This window comes from Amia ocellicauda, unplaced genomic scaffold (genome assembly GCF_036373705.1).
Source record: "Amia ocellicauda isolate fAmiCal2 unplaced genomic scaffold, fAmiCal2.hap1 HAP1_SCAFFOLD_38, whole genome shotgun sequence".
NCBI lineage: Eukaryota > Metazoa > Chordata > Actinopteri > Amiiformes > Amiidae > Amia > Amia ocellicauda.
The window spans coordinates 210,104-223,883 of record NW_027102952.1 but is presented as its reverse complement, the minus strand read 5'-3'; positions in this window follow the sequence as shown (position 1 = coordinate 223,883).

Sequence of the window (13,780 nt, the reverse complement as noted above, 5' to 3'; positions counted from 1 at the left end):
AATGGACTGATTCTGACTTCATGGCTGTCATTCTATTCATTTGAATAATGTGACATCTCCACTAATAGTACATTATAAATTAAACTATCAATAGAAGAATATGTGCTACTGCGGACGTCATCTGAGCAGTTTCACAATATATTGTAGATTCCTATAATCTGGAAAACCTTTAATTATAGTATTTTAACTTATTTCTCCACTGAGTCAAGCATCACTTCAGCGTAGTGGACCTCAGCATTGGTCTGTTCAAGTTGCTGTGAGGCTGTCTTTAAAGCCGCGCCCTCGGCCTACTGTGTCTCAACAAGAACACCAGCATCTTCTCCATATGGGTCAGACATCGGTTCCTTCAGGACACGATTCATAATATGCATATCTGCCATGTGGAATAAATCAGTCTGAAGACACAATGTGTGGTTCACACAACATCAGAGATCGTCCTTATAAAAGGCATCTCTATCACATTAGTTGACATTCGCACAATCTATAAGGTTTCTAGTAAAGGGACAATTCAAAATAATAATAATCTTGATTCCAATTTATCTCATTTATCAAATTATTTCAGTACAGCACTCAGCTGTCGTCAGCAGCATCATATCTCCTGTGTTTATTGAATCAGCTTTACTTCCTAGTGTAGATACTCTTTTTGTGTGGAGTTGTCAAAGTTTCAAAACAATGTGCTTATCTTTGTCCTTTTATCTAACTTAAATACCTGAGAACATTACAATAACTATTACAGCAGCTCCTTCAACACCATAGTTAATAGTAGTTGGGTAAATGATGGCAGTTATTAATCTTTGTTTCTCAATTCATTTTTTACCAATAAACCATAATTTGAAATTATTTCCATACTCCTATTATTCCTATTTTCATTATTATTAGTTTTATGCGGTTGTCATCTAGTATGTGACGTATTCGTCTGTATCAACATCAATATTATTATCATTATTAATACAAGCAGTGTAAATTACCATTCATTACACTCTTGCTCTGTTTGTAATAAGTTATGAACCCTTACACGTACTTACAGTCTCTGCCTTGTCTCTGACTTCTCTCTCTCTCTCTCTCTCTCTCTCTCTCTCTCTCTCTCTCTCTCTCTCTCTCTCTCTCTCATCTCAGGCTGCTTGTCTGCTCAGGCGAACAGGGGGAGCAGAGGAGCACATACGGCCCTTGCCCCCTGCCCCCCTCTTCCTAATTGATAGGGTATTTCTGTTTGTGAAAGGACTATTTCCAAACAGTTTTATAACTTGCCATGACTATGTTTCATTAAATTAGTTATGTTACACCTTTAGTTATACCTGTAGTAACTTCATTATTTTCCCTCATATTCCAGTCAATCACCATCAGAGTCTCTCGTGGCAGTACATTTGTCTCACACAGAACAAACTCTCCTTTCTCAACCGCTTTCAATTTTGGATAACATCGCACTGCATCCCAACAGCTGTTCTTTCTCCTATTCCTAATTTCTTACAAGAAAATGCAAGTTATATTTGATCGATTTGTATTATTACTATTTATATACATTTCACTACATTATTGTAGTTAATGAATGTATTTAATCTTTGGAAAATAAGCCTTTTCATTGATCTCAATAATGATGTCCAGGTACTTCAGGAAAGCACATTTTCAAAAAATGTGTCCAGTCAATGATTTCCCCAACTAAGAACCTGCGTGGGCACTAAGACTGTCCTCCTGCGCGGCTCATGTCTTTATTGTGTCACTTCCTCCTATTGAAGTCCAATCTACACCACAGGTGTATCTACAGGTTCAGAAGAACTGTTCCCGAATCCAGATTGAACTGATCAATAGTTAATTTCTTACCTACACATTGTATTTAGGGATCTATTACTAGGGATTTAAAAACTCTTCATTGTGGAACTCATAGCTTCCAAATGAGCACATCGTTAATTTCCTGGAGTATCTGGTTATCTATTTATCAATATGTAAGAAACCTTCACCGAATGTTTGTGGTTGCCTCGGATTCCTATTTCTAAATTTGGCTCTAATTCCATTTCTAACATGTTACTTTTAACTTCTGTATTCGTAAGACCTATTTAAATAACTTAATTTTGTATTATTATTTCTGTTTGCAATAGCATTCTGTGTACAGTTAAATGCTGACTTTCTTGTAGGTCTGTTATTACAACATATTTAACTGGCGTTTTTTAGCTATCATTCTGTAACTATTTGTGACTTATGACTCTCTTAGTCATATTCTGGACTATACAGTACATGAAAAAGTCAAAATATGGACATTTACCTTGCGCAAACTGAAAACGTACAAACATACAAAGAGACACATATTAATTTATATCCATAGTAAATTCAGATACCATGGTTTTGGTTGGCATGTTATATTGACCTGCAGTGTCTCAAACTACCCTTATTTATTACTTATCTAGTAATTTTCCTTCAGTATCTTGAGGACTGTCATTTATACTGAAAAACATATATATATATTTTTTTAATTTGTCTTCGGGGCATTCAGATTGAATTATGCCTGTTGTCTTTTCTTTCTTTTCTCTAACAAATGTTTTAAGATAGCTAGCTTTGGTTTCTCATTTCTTAATGCTTTGTATTCCTATTTTGCAAAACCGTTTTTAGGTGCTCAAGTCTATCTGAATCAAAAGTCCCATCTTCTGGAAACCTTAATTTTCTGTCACCTATTGTCCAGTCAAACGCACCGCTTCACTCCATAGTTATCATACATGTACCTTACATGTGTACCTTTAAGTGGCGGGTCGCCCATCTTACTAGAGCTGTTCCCACACAGTAACACGTTTTCCCATTTTCTATGTATCGTTTTGTACACAACAACCAAGGCGTGCAAGCCCGCAAAATAACAATAAACGACAGGGGAGAAAAAATAGCAAAAAACAAGAAAACACAAATAATACTAAATCCTATATAGGAATAACAACAAACATGCTTTTCAATGTTTGCATTTATAGAACTTGTATATAACTTAATGACTTTTCTTCATTTACCATAAACACTATAAACTTCTATAAACTATAAACACGTTATTTTATATTATCACCGGCGTATCAGATATTGAACAATTAATTAGCGCTCCTTTTTTTTTTTTTTTCTAATAGTAGGTCAAACCCACTTAAGCCTGCGGGAACCCAGACAGGAAAACACAGTCCTGTTCCTTCACAAACAAGAAGACACAGTCAAGTCTATGGTAACCCTAAGAAACCATGCTCCTCGGTTATTGGTGTCAATGGATCTCATTATCCTGAAACTTTCATGATCGAAACATGGAATACTGTTTGTCACTTTCCATAAAACTATGCATTAAGAGTAATGCAACAGTCACTTATCATTTTGAGCAGCTGTATCAATTGATAGTTAGATCTTTGTAATGAAATGAATAGACAGTGATCTCAGATGTAATGTGTGAATTGCATTTTGAAATGGTAATACTTTGATGTTAAGTTGTGTCATTTTAGTTCAATGAACAAATGCTCTGAGGTTGATGTGTATTGTATCCAAGCAATTGTAAAAAAGTGTTAGAGTTTTGAAAAATGTGCATTTTGATCATCGGGTGTGAGTTTAGTGTCTAGAGTTTTGAAAAATGACATCAAGGTTCTGAAATGAGTGCCAAAGTGATTGTGAAAAAGTGTAATATCAGGGGACAGTGGCTATTAGTGATCTGGCCTTCCGTGGCCTCTGTATTAATGTAACAGGTCACATTGTATGTGTACACTGATACTTGATAGTATAATATAGTACAAGTAAAAAACATACATAGGTATCATAGAAGTATTTTGCAGAAATGATTATGGATAGTTATCAAAATGGAGAGGAAATGCTAAATCCAGTCTCCCCAGGCTGAGCTTCTATTGCTGCACCTGCTAAGTGGCTGCTGGCCCCACTATATGGATAGAGCCACACCAAGTACAAGAGTCTCCCCATTGCTATTTATATCTCCCTATCCAGTCTTCTATAGGTGTCAGGGTGGGGTGCCTATTCCCCTGCATGCTTTGAAACCTATAGCACCTGGGACGCACACTTGGGATCCGGTTCCTCTGCCCCTCACATACACATGAGGAATCCCAGGTGCTCAATACGTCATACTGTCTCTTTCATCTCATGTGTAAACTATGGACAAATACATGACTAAACGTGTTTAGTTGCTTTTCCCAGAATGCTTTGCGCCACGATATGCAAATAACGGGGACTATGATTGGCTCCCTGACATTACCCACACTGCGACTGATGCTACCCATTTCACTACCCAACAAAGACCCATAATATGCATGTGTCTGTCTGTCTGTCTGTCTGTCAAAGTATGTGTGTCTGTGTCTGTTTGTGTGTGTTTGTGTGTCTGTCTCTGTGTGAAAATGTGCCTGTCTCTGTGTGAAAGTGAGTGTGTCTGTGTCTGTGTCTGTCTGTCTGTGAAAGTGAGTGTGTGAAAGTGTGTGTGAGTGTCTGTCTGCCTGTCTGTCTTTGAAAGTGTGTGTGAGTGTCTGTCTGTCATGTAACTTGCACATCTGTTAGGGCACCATATGCAGAGATGTACACATATTGTTCCTTTTCCATATACACTCACCTAAAGGATTATTAGGAACACCATACTAATACTGTGTTTGACCCCCTTTCGCCTTCAGAACTGCCTTAATTCTACGTGGCATTGATTCAACAAGGTGCTGAAAGCATTCTTTAGAAATGTTGGCCCATATTGATAGGATAGCATCTTGCAGTTGATGGAGATTTGTGGGATGCACATCCAGGGCACGAAGCTCCCGTTCCACCTGTAGCGTAAGGTACTCTTATAAATTTCAATTAAAGAAGTGAATTTATAGTATCACCTTATCACGAATCCTGGAATCTTGTAGAACTCAATTTCTGTAATAATTGGACGCAGACACCAATTCCAAAGATATAAATTGTCAAATTTATTCAAAACAAAGACTAAATGTAGCACTACACTAATTATACAAAAGGGAAAAACTAATTAAAATTCAACTCTATATCAACAAATCAAAGACAAATCACTTCCGTGACCAAATCAAAGACCATGGGATCGCATATGATAACACAAATCGTTAAACAAAAGAGGTTATAAACACATTGACTACAATACCAGTTAGTAACATGAAGGTGAGTCTCTTGTTAGTATTATTAGTCAGACATTAAATAACTACGCAGGTTAGTATTTATGTCAGGTAACTTCTCGTTATATATATATCAGTCTCATTAACGTTTAGGTGGAGAGAAAGATCCTATCATTACTTGTTACCACAATTTCCCTTAACTGATTATTATTCAATGATTAAGGATAGGCAGGCAGGCCACCTATAATCTGGTGTCTATTAACTTGTGTCAATTTCAGACTAAACAGTTAAACAGGAATGAGAAGATATTTCTCGGCGTTGACAGATTTTATTTCTAAAATTATCAACAAAACAGTTTAATGCAACACACATTTATATTTAAGAAAACTAAATGATATTACACATTCTAGAGTTATGAATCACAGATTAACATTTCTTATTGATTTCTCAAATGTCATGAATCACAAACTCCAAACTGTTAAACTTATCTGAACTTCGTAGCAGAGAGGCCTCTCTGGCTTCGGGCTCAGATAACAGCACACGGCACGAGGTCCGTGTGGTTTGGAACAAAGGCAGTCCGGTTCGGCTTTGTCCAAGAACTTCCACTCAGTCGATGCACCTGGAAGTTGGGGTTTCGCGAAAGTAGAGTCGTTTCCAAACAGATTTTCCACTGGTTTGAAGGCTCCAAGGTTGTGCACAAAATCTTCTTTGTAAGCAGGGTTCCACCGTAGTTACTTGAAGACAAAGTCTTTGAGGAAAGCAGGGCCCTGTTTGTTCCAAGGGTCAAGTTTCTTAAAACTCAAATAGCTATTTAAATGACTGACACTTTCGTATTCAGTCGACTTAGTCAATTGTCCAGCTGTAAAACTCCACTGATCAGGTGGGTCTGTAAAGTTATTTATTTAATAAAGTCCTTTAAAAGAATTCTTCGCTCAATCTCCTTCTCCCAGTTTAACTCTTCTGTTGCCGGCAAAGACTTGGTTGGTTTCTGGTTCCGGTTCGGGCAACAGAGCTACAGGTTGAGCTGTGGCAGCGAGTTACTGGTTCAGGTGAGAGAGAGAGAGAAAGAAAGGCCGTGTTTGTCCTTTATAGTCTGTCAGATCAATAGGTGATTGGTTCCTGCGTTCTTGAGATTGGATTTCGGTTTCAGCCCCCAGTGTCCTATTGGAGGGGGGCTTGATTTATGACTGATGTCAATCCATGCCATCTTTTGGAAATGCCGGTTGGCCTGGGTTCGTAGCTCTATGTCGGGATTTCGGTTCTCATCCACTTCAAAGAGTTTTTATCACCCACAGGCCCCTTTCTCCAGACATCTCATAGCAGAATAACAAACTATTTGGCCTCTTCTCGGTGCCATCCTCCCCAAAACTGTCACTTTGATGCAAACCAGTTCCAAGCTGATGAGCAAAGGAAATCTGATAACTTTGGGGGGGAGAGGTCTTCTTTAGATCCGTGCTTCAGCTCAGAGCCCAAATACTCTTATCCAAATACACCCAACATAACGCTACACACCCCATCCCAAAGATGCTCTATTGGGTTGAGATCTGGTGACTGTGGGGGCCAGTTTAGTACAGTGAACTCATTGTCATGTTCAAGAAACCAATTTGAAATAATTCGACCTTTGTGACATGGTGCATTATCCTGCTGGAAGTAGCCATCAGAGGATGGGTACATGGTGGTCATAAAGGGATGGACATGGTCAGAAACAACGGGCCGTGGCATTTAAACGATGCCCAATTGGCACTAAGGGGCCTAAAGTGTGCCAAGAAAACATCCCCCACACCATTACACCACCACCACCAGCCTGCACAGTGGTAACAAGGCATGATGGATCCATGTTCTCATTCTGTTTACGCCAAATTCTGACTCTGAAATCGAGACTCATCAGACCAGGCAACATTTTTCCAGTCTTCAACTGTCCAATTTTGGTGAGCTTGTGCAAATTGTAGCCTCTTTTTCCTATTTGTAGTGGAGATGAGTGGTACCCAGTGGGGTCTTCTGCTGTTGTAGCCCATCCGCCTCAAGGTTGTACGTGTTGTGGCATCACAAATGCTTTGCTGCATACCTCGGTTGTAGCGAGTGGTTATTTCAGTCAAAGTTGCTCTTCTATCAGCTTGAATCGAGTCGGCCCATTCTCCTCTGAGCTCTAGCATCAACAAGGCATTTTCGCCCACAGGACTGCCGCATACTGGATGTTTTTCCCTTTTCACACCATTCTTTGTAAACCCTAGAAATGGTTGTGCGTGAAAATCCCAGTAACTGAGCAGATTGTGAAATACTCAGACCGGCCCGTCTGGCACCAACAACCATGCCACGCTCAAAATTGCTTAAATCACCTTTCATTCCCATTCAGACATTCAGTTTGGAGTTCAGGAGATTGTCTTGACCAGGACCACACCCCTAAATGCATTGAAGCAACTGCCATGTGATTGGTTGATTAGATAATTGCATTAATGAGAAATTGAACAGGTGTTCCTAATAATCCTTTAGGTGAGTGTATATGTATGTATGTTTATGTATGTCCAATTGCTTTGACAATTCAAATGCACTGAATTGAGAGAGAGAGAGAGAGAGAGAGAGAGAGAGAGAGAGAGAGAGAGAGAGAGAGAGAGAGAGAGAGAGAGAGAGAGAGAGAGAGAGAGAGAGAGAGAGAGAGAGAGAGAGAGTTGTAGTCCAGACCACTGCAAAATTCCTGCTGAAGTGATCTGGATCACCACCCAATGGCCCAAGGACCACTGCAAACTTGGATTTCAATGTATTTGTGTAATCTGTGTTGCAATAGCACCTACCATGTTCCTTTGTGGTGATCTGGTTAATTCTGATCTGGGAAAACCACAATCCTGCAGGTTTAATAAGTCTCTCTACACATCAGTCCCTGAGTACCTTCAACCAATGGTCATTTTGACCAATTAAGCCCAAGATTTGAGTCAATTAAGTTGTCAAGGACTACCCAGTGAAGACGTGAACTCACGACTAGGTCACACTGTGAGCTCACCAGAGCAGACATTACACTGAGCTCACTGTGAGCTCACTTAGCGCTTTTCCAGCGACATGGTGACGGTGCTGGAGCCGGAGCCGCTGCCCTTAGCCCGTGGCTAACCCACCTCTATGTTACAAATGTTCCCTAAACACTTATTTTGCAAGATCAATAAAAATCCTTTAGGAAATTTAAACTTTTACTGACACACATAGTTAATAGCAATGTATTATAACTTTACCAAAAATAATAATCTGTATATCTTTAATTGTTTAGACGTTATTAAGATATAATGCATCTTTCACATAGGGAACATTTGTAACATGTTAGGAAAAACAAACAAATGATTTGAAAATATTCATAATTACAGCATACAATTTGTCAGGCTTCATAAGAATGGTATTTATAGCATACTCTGTAAAAATCAAGCAAATAGCATTTGTGGTTCACGAGAAAATATATATATATAATCAAAGCTATCAGACTATAGCAGCCGGTGTATGAAGACACATACGATTATACAGCATTATTTGGCAGCTTCGCAAGACCTAATTTGAAACGTTGTTGGTAAGTTAGATAATTAGTGGGGACCCTCTATTTGCAGTTCTTCCCCTCCATAATTGCTAAAATAAAGTTTTACTGACATTTTATTGACCCTACCACTGCATAGGGCACATCTGTAACATGAACGCTACTGAATGGCACATACATTGAAAACTACGGAGAACTGAGACAAATCCACTTTACACTTCATAAATAATCTTAAAACGTTTCCAACCAAGGCAACACCCACTTGAAATACGTTCATTCTCATTTTTGGTAAACAAAAAGAGAGATTGTTACATATGTTCCCTATGATGCATCTACAGAGAGAGAGAGACAGACAGACACTAACTCTCTCTCTCTCTCTCTCTCTCTCTCTCTCTCTCTCTCAGCTGGGAGTGTGTGGGAGGGGTCTGCAGTGAGCGGGAGTGCTGCTGAGAGCTCTGTCCTTTGGCTGCGTTTTTTTGTTGCTTTACTTTTTTCAGTTTGTTTATTTTGTCTTCTGTTTTCAGTGCTTTTCTTATTGTGGGGGAACAGGGGAGGGGAGGGGGGAGTACCGGTAGTTCTTCCCGGGTCGGGGGGTCGGACCCCCTGAATGCGTCTTTTGAAAAACTGACCCGACGCCATGGAGTCAAGATCGCTCCGGTGCAGTTCTGCCCCCTAGAGCAGTGTGTGTTAGCGGTTGGGGAGGTAGCAGGGTGTGAAAATATCAAGTCTGCTGCCATTGTTATCTTCTTAAAAACCACTGATCTGCTCAATCAGCTAGTGGCTAATGGCACAGTGTTAGACGACACTTTCACCCCGGTGTTGCCGCTCGCTGCTCCTGCCCGGAAGGTAACGCTGTCTAACGTCCCTCCGTTCATCCGCACCGGCTCGGGCAGCTGATGTCCGGCATTAAGAGGGTCCCGCTGGGCTGCAAAGCCCCGCAACTGAAACACGTCGTGTCCTTCCGAAGGCAGCTGTATATGATCCTCAATAACATCAATGAGGATCTTAATGTCATTTTTAAATTTAAGATCGACAATACCGACTACGTCGTGTTCGCTACTTCGGAGTCCATGAAGTGTTTCAGGTGTGGGAGCGAGGGGCATGTCGTGAGGAACTGTCCCGAGCAGGACAGGGAGCGGGAGGAGGAGCGGGGCGACGCGGGGAGGAATAGAGACACCGGCCCGCAGCCACAGATGCAGCGGGCAGACAGAGATCGAGCCCCGGCGGAGGAGACAGTCGCCGGTCGGACCGATGGTACCACTGATGCCGTGACGGGGGAAGAGCTGCCCGGAGGCGATGACGCACAGCTGGGGGACGGGGTCGAGGCAGCGGGGGATAGTGACGACCGAGACGCCGGGGGGAGATGGTGTTGAGGCGGTGCACGGGGCGCTGGTTAGTGACGAGGAACAACCTCAGCAGCCAGCAGACGGGCGGACAGACACACAGGGTGTAGCCGAGGAGGAGGCAGGGCCAGGCTCGGCGGTACAAGCCGAGGCGCCGGGTGGAAAAAACGCACTAAGAAGGTGCTGGGAGGGAGCACGGACGGTGTTGGTAAATAGTGGCAGTAAAAGAAGTGGTGGCACAGTAGTGAAGCTGGGGTAGCGAGCGGCTTGGTGGGGAAAGGTCCGGCTACACGCTGGAGCATCGCGGCTCGGAGTGACAGTGAGGGCGGCTTCACGGATTCCTCTCTCGCCTCCTCGTCCTCGGTGAGTCAGAGCTGCAGTGAAGGATATCAGGAGGTTTTTAGAGAAAACGAAGGGAAAGAGGTCTGTTGTAGTGGAGCAGTTTTTCCCAGATCGTGCACGCCTGCTGGCCTCTATTAAGTTTTTACAGAAACCCTGACCTATCAATTTGTACAACACTCACTGAAAACCATGGTTGGGGTCAATTCCTGTTTTTCAATTCCAATTCCTCCTACAAATCAATTCAAAATTGCAATTACTTTTTGCATTCACAGAATATTCTTTATTGGAATTGAATTGAAAAGGGAATTAAAAATTGAATTGGAATTGACCCCAACCCTGTTGAAAACAAAACAAAAAATACAGATCTGGTTCTTCAAATCTTCACTCTGGTTTCATTCTGTGTCGTAGTTCATTTATCTTGCTGTTAATTGCACCACCAATTACACTCTTTGGGGTACTGGGCAATTTTTTCAAGGTAGCCCCTAAAAAACATGTATCACATAGATTTAATGACTTGCACATAGATATATAAAAATCTTTTAATAAACATACCACATATCTTTGAGAAGGGTTCATTAGTTACATATTGCCACAGTAAATCAACATTTTTGTGTGTGGGTGTATTTAAACGTTTTGGTGTATGCTCTTAAACTTGTCTTACACTAGTTCATAGTAAAATCTGTACTTGGCGAAGCAGCTATGCAAAGGCAGTCTTTTCTCCATTAATACCTTGCTTAAGCATTACATTGATGTGGCACAACTGGACTGAAATGTGAAGTATTTGCTCAAAAGTCAAATTTAAATGAGACATGAAAGTTTATATTGTCAAGGATCCCATGGCACTATTCATTATTATTATGTATTAATATGTCTGAAGCATTAATCCAAGGTGATTTACAAGGTGTTGTTGAAAGAGTGACGTGGCTGAATTCTAAGTCAGGCTTCCCTCAATCAGGTCCAACAAATTTGTTATGACTCCACCTTTACTGCTGTGTAGTAATCTGCTGGTACAAAATGGCTGCACCCCAGAGGGTGGTGGGTGAAGTGAGTCTGTAGAGCACTTTGGGATCTTTCCAGCTGCTACATGTAAGGTATTATTATTTATTAATAAATTAACTCTAGTCTCTGAAACTAAAACAAAGGCCAAAGGAACATTTCAAATGCTAACCCTTTGTGTTCTATACAGTTAAAAAGGAGAGTTAGAAATTTTGTACAACAGCATTTACATACCATATATGGCTTCCACCTTTAAGCGATCCAGAGGTGTCTTTTTCTCCGAAGTTGGATCTATCTTGCTGCCACCACCACGAAGATTGCTCTTTAATAATGTTGGAAAGTCAAAGACAGCAACCGTCAGGGTTCTTGCATATGACGTATTCGTGCTGCACCTCTCTGCAAGGATCCAGGACAGTTTGTCAATGTAAACTCCAGTGCCTGGGAATATTTCCACCTAAAAGACAATGGTAAATAAAAAACAAGTTTATCCCCAAACTATTCTTATATTATGTTAAGTGGAATACATTATCAGTAAGGCTGTGATTTTGTTACAGAAATGTGTTATTAAAGACCACAGTATGTCTCAATTCTAAGTTTATTAATTTACAGACATAATAAAGTCAGTGAATCTGTGACACCCATAATTCAATTACATTCTTATTATCAACTATAACTATGAATATAACTGATAATGTAGCATCATTAGATTGTTTACAACCAATATTTGTTTTCAATATATATATTTTTACCTTGTCTTTGTAATATTGTAGACCAAGAGTGTTATACCTGTTTTGGTGATTCTTTGTCAGATTCAGAACAATTTGCTGTGGGGCTGTCAGAACCACTTGATGGTGACACACTTTTGTCTTCATTGCTGATCAATGTGGCTTTTGTTACAATTTTTTTCAGATTGTCCAAAAGGTCTGGAATCTCTGGAGAAAAAAACCTTAGTATTAAATGATAATCATTTCTAGTAATATATTTAATACAAAGTGAAAACAAAACCATCAATGCCTGCAATTATACTTGAGAGACTTGCTCTATGTTATTGGCAAACTGACCTTTTTGTGGGTCATTAACATTAGCTACGAAAAAAATAAGAGATAAAATACAAGAATTACCAGGTCTAATGTAATGCATATAGTCATTAATGTAGGATTATGAAGTTATGTTGAAAACTTTATTTAATAATCAGTATTATTAAACTATTAGACAGTGCACATTAAGAGTCTGTATTGTGGTTCTAGATTACTTCAGTATGATCAACTATAATACATTACTCTGGAATCTAAATTACTGAAGAATAACATTTATCAAGGTAAGGAATTATTTGCTATAAATAAAAAAACTTACCATCAACCATACGGTTTCGAAGACATTGGTTTTCATTTTTAAGTCTTGTGTTTTCCTTTTCGAGCTGCTTAACGTTTTGCTGTAGCTCAACTTCACTGGACTCTTTAAATGTCTGTAGAATATGACGGGATCTAATTCTTGAAGCTCCATCGGTTTTCTTTCTTATTTTGTGCTGTATTCAGAGAGGAAGAGAGTTTAAAATGAAAATATATATATATATATGAATATGATTAAAAAAAAACAATCCTGCAATACATTTATTTAATATTTGCAGTAATTATCTCACCGGTAACTGTGGTTCATCAAGGTCACTATCATCTGAAATTTGAAGTTTTTTGTTTGGTTTAGGTACTCTCTTCATTTTAGGACAGGGCATTTTTGTTAGGTCATTAAGTTTTCTTCTTAGTTCGCCTTCTTTTCCTAAAATAAAAATAAAATAAATAAAACCCTGCATTATGTCCACAGATATTTGGGGATTATATTTATTTGTCATAAAAATACTGTGCTTTGACCATACAAATTAAGATGAACAGCCAACACTGAATCAAAACTGAAGTTAAATTATATCTGGTTTAATTTATTTTGTGATTTGGGGGATTTTATTGTAAAGCACAACACACAATAAATCGTTCTTACAAATGCCAGTCAAGTATGACGAGTTTTAGCGCCCTCACCACCATCTACCATGTTATAAGAGTATGTTAGAAGTACAACACATTAATAACTTAAACATTCATTTCAAATATACTGTGATTGTATATATCAAATAGCATGTAAAGACTTTAATGTTTTTTTTTTTAAATAAACATTGTTACCAGTCATAATGATCTGCGCTTCATGGACAGGCCATCCACCTTTTGGAGGTTTGTTCGTGTCTCTCCACTCTGCTCTGAAGTTTCGAGTCGTCTCTTCGTCATCATCAGCAATGCTGAATAAATCAAAATTGCGAAAGCAAGCAGTGGGAATCACGCTGTAAGAGTCTTTGTCGACCCCGCTTTCCCACTTCACCAACGCGTGCATCACCGCCATACTACCTTCACCTTCTCGTCCGTTTTTTCTGCGCCTTTTTCCCCCAACAAGTCACGGCACAAAAAACAGTCCCGCTCTGCATTCTGGTACTTGGCGTTCTTAATAACACCAACAGGGTGTAATCGCATAGACCACTCGAGTATAAAGTA